The sequence below is a fragment of the Nipponia nippon genome, unplaced genomic scaffold, assembly GCF_047370975.1.
Source record: "Nipponia nippon isolate SJK-2023a ecotype South Korea unplaced genomic scaffold, ASM4737097v1 scaffold_3, whole genome shotgun sequence".
NCBI classification, from domain to species: Eukaryota; Metazoa; Chordata; class Aves; order Pelecaniformes; family Threskiornithidae; genus Nipponia; species Nipponia nippon.
The window spans coordinates 41782286-41794645 of record NW_028262347.1 but is presented as its reverse complement, the minus strand read 5'-3'; positions in this window follow the sequence as shown (position 1 = coordinate 41794645).

The following is a 12360-nucleotide window of genomic DNA, read 5'->3' as shown; positions in this document are numbered from 1 at the left end:
TGAGGTGTTCAGTGTGAAAAACATACCTTAAAGGTACGGCTAAGTCATTAATTCTGTTTTAAGGAAGTGTATTTACCAAAACTAGAAACTATTTGGACTGCAAGGAAGCAAGAGTAGCAGAGAACAGCAAAAATGAAAAAAGCTTGAAGATGGCTCAATAATCCAAAGCAGGAAAAGATGGAGGATGAGAACAACAGTGTTGAAATAGAGGTGAAAACCAGAATGTGTTTGGGAGAAGAAAGGAGAGTAGGAAAACTAGAGAGAGGGAGAAAAAGAACACATCTGAAAAATGACAGCATATGCTCGTAGCATAGTATTCCTTCTGCTGTATAATTTTGTTCTTACTATCTTTTGATGTAATGTTTTGAATACAACATAACCCCCAACATTTTACAACTTGATGAATAGCTACAAGACAATGGTGTTTTTAAGAATGCAAAATGGACACCATTCTCCTCTTTAATTTCTTTTATTAAGTAAGTGAAGGTAAAAGTTTATTCAGGTTCTAAAAATGACCAGGTAAGTCAATGGAACAAAACCCCACGAATGACAATTTATTGCAAAGACACCATCACTTGTTGAGAAATTCTCTTCGCTGTGGACTGGTGGAAGCTAGGGGACTATTCTAGATATGTATCACTACCTAGAAGAGTTTTCTTCAAGCACACCTTCCTCAGCTAGTCTCAAGACACTGGACCTTTGGGTTTTCTGATGTAAATAATTTTAATTGACTTGTCAATCTGTGGGTTGAGATCAAGCAAGGCACTTGGGCATCAACTTAACTTCAGGCACAAAGATATTTATTTTGTTGTGACTGTTAAATATTTGAACATATTTAAGTTCATTCTTGTACTGTTACGCTAATGTGGCAGCTGTCACAACAAAGGCAGTCTCACATTTCAGAAAACTAATGCTTTTACCAAGTCATGTTGTTGAGGGGGGCAAACATAAGAAAAAAATTAAATCCATGGTACTAATTCATGAAATGATATTTTGCATGCTTTACTTAACTAAAATAATTAATAGATAATATTTATGTAATTATTTAACAGATTTCAGATTGCAGCTGGCATCTTTTAAATATTACATAACTATTCATTTAGTGTAAAATATGGTAAATGATAATGCAAAATGCTTTAAAATCTAAGCCAATCTGCTTAATGTTTATATAATTATCTGTAAAATATCATGTGCTGTATGAATTTCAACATTTTCCTATAAGATATCAATCTGCTGATGGCATGTGACAAATTAACATACTGATGTCTTCTATAATTAGTAAAAATCTATACATATTTACATAGCCTTTCCATAGCAACTGTTGGGCTTATATTTTTTTTTTTTTAAATTTGGTTTACCCTATGTGTGAGTATTGAGTTATTAAGTAATACAGTATTATCAGGTATTGTTTATTTCTCTCACATATAATAAAAGGTCTGCTAAACAACCTGCAGTACAGAGCCTGAGTTCTTTAACACTTCAAGAAGACAAATGGTGGGATTTGCAGACACTCAGCATTGGTTTGACTCTTTTCTCACTGAAATTGACTGTAAAACTCCCATTAGTTCTGGAAGCTATAAATTTACATGTACTCAAAGTACATTTAGACAAATACCAAGAAGATAAATCTATTTGTGGGCTATTAAACACTATGTCTTTTTCTGCAGTAGCAACCTAAACAGAAAGATGGAGCTCAGGTTTGAGAACCAGCATGAGACAGCCCACACTGTTGAATTGTTCGCTTGGTCCCCAGCACAGCTTAGGAGTCAGAAAACTAGCACTGCCCCAAGCAATGCCTGGGCATAGCGCAAGAACTGACATCATTGAGAAAGTATGTTGCCGACAAGCAGCTTGGAAGCTGCTGTCCTGCTCTGGAGAGAGAGTAAGCCCAGCTAGATGGACAAGTGCTGTCACCTGACATGCGGACTCAACAACTGTTAACAAGTATTGATGTAGCCAAAGACACCACCCCTAACTCAGGCCATCTCTGAGCAGCAAGTCACAGAGACTGGGAGAGTATGTGGGGAGCATAACTTATTCTGCTTACTCCCTGCTGGTGGCTGTGGTTGTCCCAGCAGGATCCTGGGGCTGGGCGGTTGTTATGTACAGCATTTCTAACGAGTTTGACAGTGCTGGTCACTGTGAGAAATCCTCACAAGGTATGCTTTTGTTCAGAGAAGGACAGACACAAAGCCTGTACCTGGTGATCAGACACTTCAAAGCCTCTGCAGGAGTGATCCACACTCCTCAGAGCTGTGCTGGTGGGGAGACCTCCAGATGTACAAAAAGTGAATGGAGATAGGAAGGTCAAAGGTACAACAGGACCATGATAGGCCCATGCAGTGTGGCTGGACCTGGAGGTGCCTGAACTGGAAATGGGTCTCCTCAAAGCCTTTGTTAAGCTTTCATTCAACTCTGGACTTAGGGTCATAGGTGTGAGATATTCCACCTTTACGGTAGATTCTCTGAGGGTAAAGCTGAGGTAGGAGAAAGCAAAGTTCTTGCATAGTTAGTCCTATGTGCATTTCCCAGTTCCTGTTCCAGAATAAATAATAGATTCCAAGATGGACCAGTCAGTCCATCCTTGTGGAAAAGTAATATTCAAACACAAACAAATCATTGTTAAGCTAAGCAAGACATTATTTTGTATCTATTCCCACACTAGACATGTAGGATTTTGCTCATACACAGTTTGTGGGCATTCTTTAGATTATTGAATTAAAGAAAAAAATGTTATTCAAATAACACAAAAGGAAATAATGCATTAGTCGTTTTCAAAACACATAAAGAAGGCAGTATTTTTTCATTACTTCTTTTCTTTCCAATAAATAAAATAGATTATTACATCTTTTAACACATATTCATTGTCTGTATTGTTTATATTGTCTGTAAATTGGTTTATATTAATCTGCATTGTTCAGTTTGCACTGTGCGTGCACTGTGGAACCAAAACTCTTCTGAATGCTGCCAACAAATTTTTGGTTCTTGTTACAGTTCTGTAACTATGCAGTGCAACAGGTCAGTAGTGGAAAGACAAGCAGGCAGATATATTTGTTAATACAAGGTTGAGATCCCTTTGTTGTCATTTAAAGGGTTGTATTTTTGTTGGATTTAGAAGGCCATTTCAAGCACCATTTTGTTTATTTGAACCTCTTTTTACCAAATATATAGCATGTGCTTACTGATTGCTAATTATTGTTCTTTCAGGATGCCATGGATATATGTGCTTTCTGCTAATACCATTGCATGTTTTGTTGCATTTTTGTTTAAGGGTATAATCTCTGTGCTAAAGGACAGTTCCCCCACTATCAGAATGGGATGAGTTATACTCTCAGTTCTGTGTGACTTTTCACATAATTTTTAAGCTATCTGTAAAGATGTATTAATTCTATAAGAGCACTGACTTTCTTCTTCTGTGATATGAAAAGAAACACCAATCAAATTTATCTGAACATTGATTCAATAAATGTACTGTGCTTCAAAGTGTTACTTAATGGCTTGTGTTATAGGATCCTTTTAGCTAGGGAGGAGGAATCTTCCACAGCTCTGGCTTAACCCTGTGTAGCATTAGTGTCTTGCACCTGATTCAGCAAAGCTCCTAAGCATTTGTGTAACTTTCTATTTGTGATTAGCCCTGTTGGAATTATATGAAGTAAAGCATACAGTCACACATAATCATTGAGAAGAAATGGATTTAAACATGTTCTAAAGTTGTGACGTGAGTTATGTCATCATAGCACTACTATTTAAAGGACTGCACAACTGACAATGAACACAGAGAGCCCTGTAATCAGATGTTGATATTAGATAGTTCATCATGGAATAAATATATTGGTTACAAAACCACAAATATGTATTTGTTTTGGTAGACTTGGAATCATTACAGTTATCAAACTGATAGTTGTTTGTGCATTTCTTTAAGCCTGTTGAAGGTATCCAAGCAGAATACCATGAAATTGCATATTCTCCTTAATGGAGCCCTTTCACAACTGATACAAATAATAGTAAAAGTAAGTAACAATTAATTTGCTATTGATGTTTTGTTCATTTTGTCTGAAGAGGTAAGCTAGCCATGGGTGGGGGAGAGGGAGCATATGGGTGTGAAGAAATTTGGGGACATGTGAATAAAGTGGTGACTCTGTTATTAATAAAATTCAGGGCTGTTCAATTACAATGGGCTGTTTGCCAATTACTATGAAAGGTAGATTGGCTGAAAACCAGTACCAATCAGTGAAAGATGATGAGGAGGATTACAAGGTACTCTGAGATCCAATGTAGAATGTACTTGTTTATCCTTTCATGTGAAAAAGTCTGAGACAGATTTGCTTTCTACCCTCCAGGGCCATCTCTATGCTATATTATATATCAGAAACAAAAGTTTAGGTTTCTAATTTTTCTGATTTAGAGTGAAGATTTAATTTTGGAATCTCCTACAAGTTAGATGATATACCTACAGGTATTCCTATTATATGGAGTAATTATTTCACTCTTTGGTCCAATAAGTAAATGAAATTGCTTTACTTCATGAAATTATCATTATTGTATTTTCATTCAATTTGTTATTTGTCCAATAAATAACATCAATCATCCTAGACAGATGTTGTAATATATTAGAATGCCAAATACATCCTTAGCCATTCCTCTCTATTCTTAGCCACACCTTTTGCCCCCTAGAAAATAAGGACTGAGTTGAGCAGATCTCCACTCCTGTTGTCAAAGGTTTGCATTTTGCTTGTAAATTTTCTTGACTCCACTTGGCTAAAACAAACAAATCAAAAGACCACCTAAGCCCTATATTTGTTTGAGTATTGGAACAAAGGTAGTGTTCTTAACTATTCATTTCCATAGTTCAACTCGGCAGATTTTATAAGAAAGGAAGGAAAAAGTGATATTGTCACATAGGAATCTTATCTATCCTTTTTGTTAAAAAACATCCCTTTCTTTCTCCCTCTGTCTTTTTTATCCCCCCCCCCCCCAAGGGGGGGGGGGGCTTTGGCTTTACTTCTAAGATTTGTTTAAACTGAAGTTCAACACAATCACAATTTTCTTTAAACATGTATATACCTTTAAGAGTTTTCTAAAGTAGAGGAGATTATTTAAATGGAGCCTAGTACTAAAATGAAGTTTATAACTCAAGTATCTGATATTAAAATACATCAATTTAAGATGGATAGAACCAGTTAAGAAAAGTTGAGATATCTTCATTTTGGATCTAATGTCAGGTCAGTCATTTTGATTACTCTGCACATCATCTTCTTCAAGATTTCTTGAATGTTGTAATTTCTATAAGTACTCTGCAGCTATCAATATATACTTCAGAGAAGATACCACAATGCAACTTGGCTGAAGGTTTAATACTGGCTGCAACTGTCATATTTTACATAGCTGTAAAAACAGAATCTCTCCTGTGCCTGAAATTGTTGCATTTAAAACAGATAGGAGTAGAGGCTCTCAGGTCCCCATCAAAATTTCCTCAACACTTTGCAGAGTAAGTTTCAGAAGCCTGTTTTCAAATGATTATTAGTTTTTGGTCTAAACTCAAAATGTTTGCAAACCCCCTGTGTTCAGCCAGCCCTCCTCTAATAAAATTTCTTGATTTTTTTAATAGAGCTGTGTTCCTATCTGATTATCACATAGGTGTACTGACTCACTAAAAAACATAGAGGTGGCCAACATAATTTGTGACCCACACCACTTGCAATAACTTCTGCTCTCTGTAAACAACCAGGGAACAGGGCACAGTCAGTCTCAATGAAAAGCTGTATCAAGGTCCCTGATGCTCACTGAAAATCCCTTTCTTCTCAGTTAAGGGATCCTAAGTGTGTTGTAAGCAGATTCTCAGAAGATGTAACCTACTGTTGATCCATAACAAGCTACTGATAGAGGTACAAGATGCGTCATCTGAAGACCTGTAACAAATGTCAGGGATTCACAGCAGATATAAGACTGAATCTGCCATCTTTGTCTTCCAACTTACGCTGTGTACATCTTCTGACCTGCAGTTCCTTGCTCCATGCTTAGACCTCACTTCAGCAAAACCAGAAAGCTTGACAGAGTGCTTTAAGCATTTTACATATGGGTAAATATAAAGATTGTGCTAAGACAACAAAAATCATTATACACCTAAACAGAGTAGCAGAAAATGTCTTTCTCCTAATTTATTTCGAAGGCCTAGGTAAATGAGACATGAAACTACAGGAAGTAGTCACCTTGCAGGTACTCCCATGGAAAAATGTCTCCTGTGCAAAATGCTAACAGAAATATATTCTTTTCTGCTTTTCTGGATTCATACAAGGACTTCTGACTTATTGAAGATATTAAGCTGGAGAGCTAGGAGACAGATAATTTTTTATACTTTAGCTTTTTTATAAATGAATTCCCTTTATGATTTAGCTGATTACAGTTTTAAAATGAAAATGTTTGATTTATTGCAAACATTGTACTGAAAAATGTAAAGGCTGACTTCTTTGAGAGTTGAGATTCATTCCAGAATTTTTCTGAGGGAGCTTTATTCAGCTATCTTTTTAAGTGTAAGATTGAAGTCTCTCGACATATTCTCATGCCTCAGAGATTCTCATTAGAAGAAGTTATAGCAGCTGAATATAAGGTAGAATATTTTGGACTTTGTATATTTCAGCATGAGCATTTTTCACTAGATCTTTTTTTCCAAAAACCGAGTCTAATGTGGAAACTATCAGGCACCCCACTTGTTTTATGCATGAAAAAAGTGGCTCACTGATTTTTCTCCTTTATAATAGGCACCATTAAAATTCTTTAGCCAACACCCCACTCCTTGCAATAACCACAATATTCTCCTGCATTTAGAATGTTAAGTGACACTCTAAATGACAAATGTTAAGCTCTTAATATCTCCAACTCTATTAATGCATGAAGCATATTATTCCCTCTGCAGCAAGATGCTACAGGAACTGCACTAATAAAGTGTTGGTAAGATAGATCAGTTTTACTTCCTACTACTGTGCCATACTTCTGGCAACCCAGATAAAGCCTGTGAGAAGATATCCTCCTTCCTCCTCCAGTGATGACTGAGTCCCATCACTGCAAAAGTGCATCTGTGTTTCTGTGGCAAGCAGAGAAAGGGAAATAGTTGTAGTTTACAACTGCAGCACCTGAGATAAGGGGCACCAAGGACAGCATAGCCATGAGTTACCTTTTCGTCAGGTGAAAGTGGATCTTTAGTGTTCTGCAGAAGGAGAGTTGTCTCCCCACAGAACCTGTGGCATACATAAGAAAGAAAGCCCTACCCTTTCCTCTCTTTCTACTATTCTAAATCCTCCCCTACATGGTGGGATTTCATTAGAAATTCTGAGATTGACAGAAAAAGCCTTTTAGTGAGAGTGACCACCTAAGCATATGCTGACAAATACACTGGGACAAGTCAGGACACTTAGAGAGACAGAATGAAGGGGACAATGGAAATGTAGCATCTGGGTCACCAACAAAATGAAAAAGAGATTCGGCATCTCCTGGGAATAAATGAAATTATAATGTCCTCAATATGAAGGTGTATCTGAGTGAAAATTTGTCAGTGGAAGGAAAGAACCCTGTAGTGATGAAGAAAACACCAAGATTGATATTGAGGAAGTATATAAAAGGAAGAAGAAATAAAGCATAAAATCTCTTTCTTTATTAAGATAAGGAAAACATTGACCTTTAAATTTAAAAAAGTGCACAGACAAGTGAAAGGGCTTTAAAACCTTTGTGTATGGTGTTTGATGAAACCTAGTCTGAGATCCTGGTGTAATGATAAGGGTGAGCGAATGGAAAGAAATTAGAGAGAGAAAAGAAATGTATTCAAATGAGTTCAAATCCTTCAGTTTACCAAGATGTAGTCCTTATTGAACTGAAAGGAGTAAAGACTAGAGGATTTGATGCACTTTGAGGACATCAAATTGCTACATGCTATTCTGGCAACATAGTCCAGCCTTCATCAGAAATACACAGGCAGATAGAGAGGCATTAGCAGGATTTGTACAATGAGCAGGCGCTAACAGAATTTTCATACAGAAATTCCTTAACTTGTGAGTGTGAGCTGCCTTCCCTGAATGCCAAAATATTGTGGGCCATATTCTCAGCTAGTGTAAGCTGTCATAACTCAATAGAGTTACTCTGAAATACACTGAAACTGCACCTGACCCTCGATGCTCAAAGAGGTGTTAGCACAAATCAGCTCATTTAAAACCTAAGGCCCTGAGGCCACTAGTAAACTGCTGTAGCCCACCTTGCTGTCCTTTCTCATCTTCCATCGATTATACTCCTTACTTTATTTAAAAAGAAAACAAATGTCTCCTATCTATTGTGATGCTATATTTCATAAGTTGTCAAATCTTGGAATGAACATAGCATCTTCAGATCAGAGCACAATTCCTCAATCCAAATTACTGCTGCAAACATAGACACGAGGGAAATAGCATTCTGTGATTCCTAAGCTCCGGTGCTCTCAGTTTTCTATTCAACTCGGAAATCTGCACGGTGGCACAGGTGGCTTGATGTTAATCTCCGCAACCAGCAGTCACCTCTATAACCAAAGAAAGAATTAGACAATTGAAATACACCCTTCCTCCCAATTACAGAATAGGACAGATTTAATTTTATGCTCTTCATGTAGGCAAAACTTCTGTGGTTATTATCAGAGTTACGTCACCTATGTAAGGTTGCAATATCATTAGTTGCGCCAGCTCCGGAGATTTTTCAGAAGTTTCATGTTATTTGATGTCTTATAGAAAATGCTATGGAGTTCTACAACATGCATCTGTTTCCTCTTACCTTTTCTCAGTGATCCTTTCTGAAGGAACAATGAGCTGGAAGCTACACAGCCTCCTTTGTTTTCAAGACGAGAGCTCCAATGAGGCGGGCATCCCATTGTATATTTATTGGCCCTCATTTCTGACAAGGCAAAGGGGTTTTTTGTCCCTATTATTCCCACATCAGGCACCTTACTGCTTTGTTGGTTAGGTTTAAATTCCTAGCCAATTTACAGATTCTTAGCCCTTCTCCTTCCTTGATGTTTTCTCCACTGATGCACTTATAAAAAGATACCATATCTCCTCTCAGCCTTCAGGCTAAAGAAGACTAAGTCTTTCAGTTGCCCTGTGTGAGAGAGATTCGTTATTCCTCTTTTATCTTATCACAGACCTTCCTGAATCTTTTTCTTCTCAAGAACATCTTTAAGTGATATGAGTGATTAGGAATGCATGCAGCATTCCAGATGCGTTTTCTACAGTAGAACTAACTTTTTCCTACCTCCTGCCTAACAGCCTGGTTCTTCACTACTCCTACCCCTTTCTCAAACTTAGCTCCTTCTCCTTGGCTGACAGCACAAAAATATGGCTGGCTGATACAAAATGCCTTGGACATACATACATGCCTTACATGTCCCAGCTTGGAGTCGCAGTCCCACATTCCTCCGCTGCAGTGGCAGCTGCTGGGAGGAGGATCTGCCTCCATGCCTATGTGAGGCCAGCAGAGGAGGAGGCAGCAGGCTGTTGATATTGGGACTTGGCAGCACCTGCCTTAGGGCCCTCAAAGCTACTGCTTTGCAGGGTGTTTTTTCTGTACCCTCTTGTTGTTCCAGGACGTGCAAGCTCTTCCACCAGAAGCCATTCAGCGTAAGCCTCTTGCCCTGGTCTCACTGCAGCAGCTGGGGGATGAATACGTAATGGCAAAGCTTCACTGTTTCCCACTCCCTCAGTCAAATGGGAGCACTAGTCTCTGCATCATCTCCCTGCTGAATGTTTGATATGATTAACTGTCTCCAGCTGAGTGCCAGATACACATGCTGTGGTCAGTGAGACAGCTTCTCAGCCTGCCCAGAGGCCTCTGTTCAAGCTGCCCTACCCTACTCAGTGCACGAATGCCAGCTCTTCTCCAAGAGCCCCTGCAAGGAATGTTACATCTGAGGAGGCCACAGCTGGAGAGTAACACACGTTCCCACACCAGCACAGCAGACAGTGTCCTCCCCCATGTCATTGAACACCTGCAGGATTACATTTGACCTAGGTGGTGAGAAAGTATCTTTTCAGGGCCAGGTCTTTCACAGGTGTAAGCCAGCTTAGCCCTGCTGACTGTGGAGGAGCTATGCTAAGTAACACTGGCAACAGAACTGGTCCTGGGATTGTACTTGCAGAGATTTTGATTTGGGCAGAGCACCAAAGGAAGACCTGCCACTGGCTTGCAGGAATTCTGCTTTACAGTTATGACACTAAGTCAGAAGTCTTAATGTGCCAATTTTACTGAGGGGGCCTGAATACGTAATTATTTCTAGGAGATGAGCAACATATCAGCTGCCAAGTAACAGTGTCCCCAGTGGACATTTAAAATTTTAGCGCTCTGTTTCCTTCACATGATTTTTTTTCCAATCCTTAAGAAGCAAACAAACCTGCAACCAACAGTCTGCGTTTTTCATTTCAATTACCTACCTTCAGCTACTGTTTTGACAGTACAGATTTAATCAGATTTCTGTATTTAAAGTGACAATTTAGCTACAGAACAGAGCACAGGACACTGACTTTGACACGTAATTCCCCTTTCACCACCGGAACCCTGCATTCAGTACCCATTTTAGGATGTAAGTGATTTGCTGTCTCATTTGAGTCTCCCCTACTTGCCTATTTGCATCACAGAACCAACGGCATGTGTCACCGTCATTTCTGCTTTAAAGGTGCAATGACCAGCTTCGTTCCCACTAGACAATTCTCATGAGTCACTTCCCCAAAACATTTGTCATTACAAATACTCAAGTTCAGCAGAAATCAAATCCTCAGCCAATGCAAAATCAGTATCCTTTCATGAAATTCAATGAACTATTCTGATTTATGCCACAGAGCATAAATCTGCAGATGAAGGACTAGTATCAGTTATGGCCTCCAGGCCTCTCAGATGCTAGAATCGAGGCCTGGAAATAACAATCATAGCCAATGCCAATGGCTGCAAAGGTATCAAGACTGGACTAGCCCCTTTAAAAGAGGTATGAAAGCAAATTTAAAACTTCACGTCTCCTACCCCCTCAGCTGTTGTGTAAAAGCATGGACCTTTGCCAGGCTTAACTCAAGATTTGACTTCCAGGTTGATTTCAACTTGATATTAGGGCAGAATCAGAGTTGTGGTGGATTGATCCTGGCTGGATGCCAGGTGCCCACCAAAGCCCTCTATCACTCCCCCTCCTCAACTGGACAGGGGAGAGAAGATATAATGTAAAGCTCATGGGTCGAGGGAAGGACAGGGAGAGATCATTCACCAATTACTGTCACAGGCAAAACAGACTCAACTTGGAGAAATTAGTTTAATTTATTACCAATCAAATCAGAGTAGGGTAATGAGAAATAAAACCAAATCTTAAAACACCTTCGACCCCCCCCTCCCTTCTTCCCAGGCTCAACTTTATTCCTGATTTTCTCTACCTCCTTCCCCCCCGAGTGGCGCAGGGGGACGGGGAACGAGGGTTGCCGTCGGTTCATCACACGTTGTTTCTGCCGCTCCTTCGTCCTCAGGGGGAGGACTCCTCACACTCTTCCCTTGCTCCAGCATGGGATCCCTCTCACAGGAGACAGTCCTCCATGAAATTCTCCATCGTGAGTCCTTCCCATGGGCTGCAGTTCTTCACAAACTGCTCCAGTGTGGGTCCCTTCCATAGGGTGCAGTCCTTCAGGAACAGACTGCTCCAGCCTGGGTCCCCCACGAGGTCACAAGTCCTGCCAGCAAACCTGATCCAACACGGGCTCCTCTCTCCGTGGGTCCACAGGTCCTGCCAGGAGCTTGCTCCAGCATGGGCTTCTCACAGGGTCACAGCTTCCTTCAGGCACCCACCTGCTCTGTCATGGGGTCCTCCATGGGCTGCAGCCAGATATCTGCTCCACCACGGACCTCCATGGGCTGCAGGGGGACAGCCTGCCTCACCATGGTCTTCACCACGGGCTGCAGGGGAATCTCTGCTCCGGCACCTGTAGCACCTCCTTCCCCTCCTTCTTCACTGACCTTTGCTGTCTGCAGAGTTGTTTCTCTCACATATTCTCACTCCTCTCTTCAGCTGTAGTTCTGCAGGGGTTTTTTCTCCCCTTCTTAAATATGTTATCACAGAGGCGCTACCACTGTCACTGATGGGCTCAGCCTTGGCCAGTGGTGCGTCCGTCTTGGAGCCAGCTGGCATTGACTCTATTGGACATGGGGGAAGCTTCTAGCAGCTTCTCACAGAAGCCACCCCTGTAGCCCCCCCAAAAAAAAACCCTTGCCATGCAAACCCAATAAAAGAACGTTTATTCAAGAAGCCAGCATGATCTTTTTTGGTGTAAGATCTCAGTTACTGGGCAGTAACTGTAACAGTTAGTGGGCACTGGGATACTG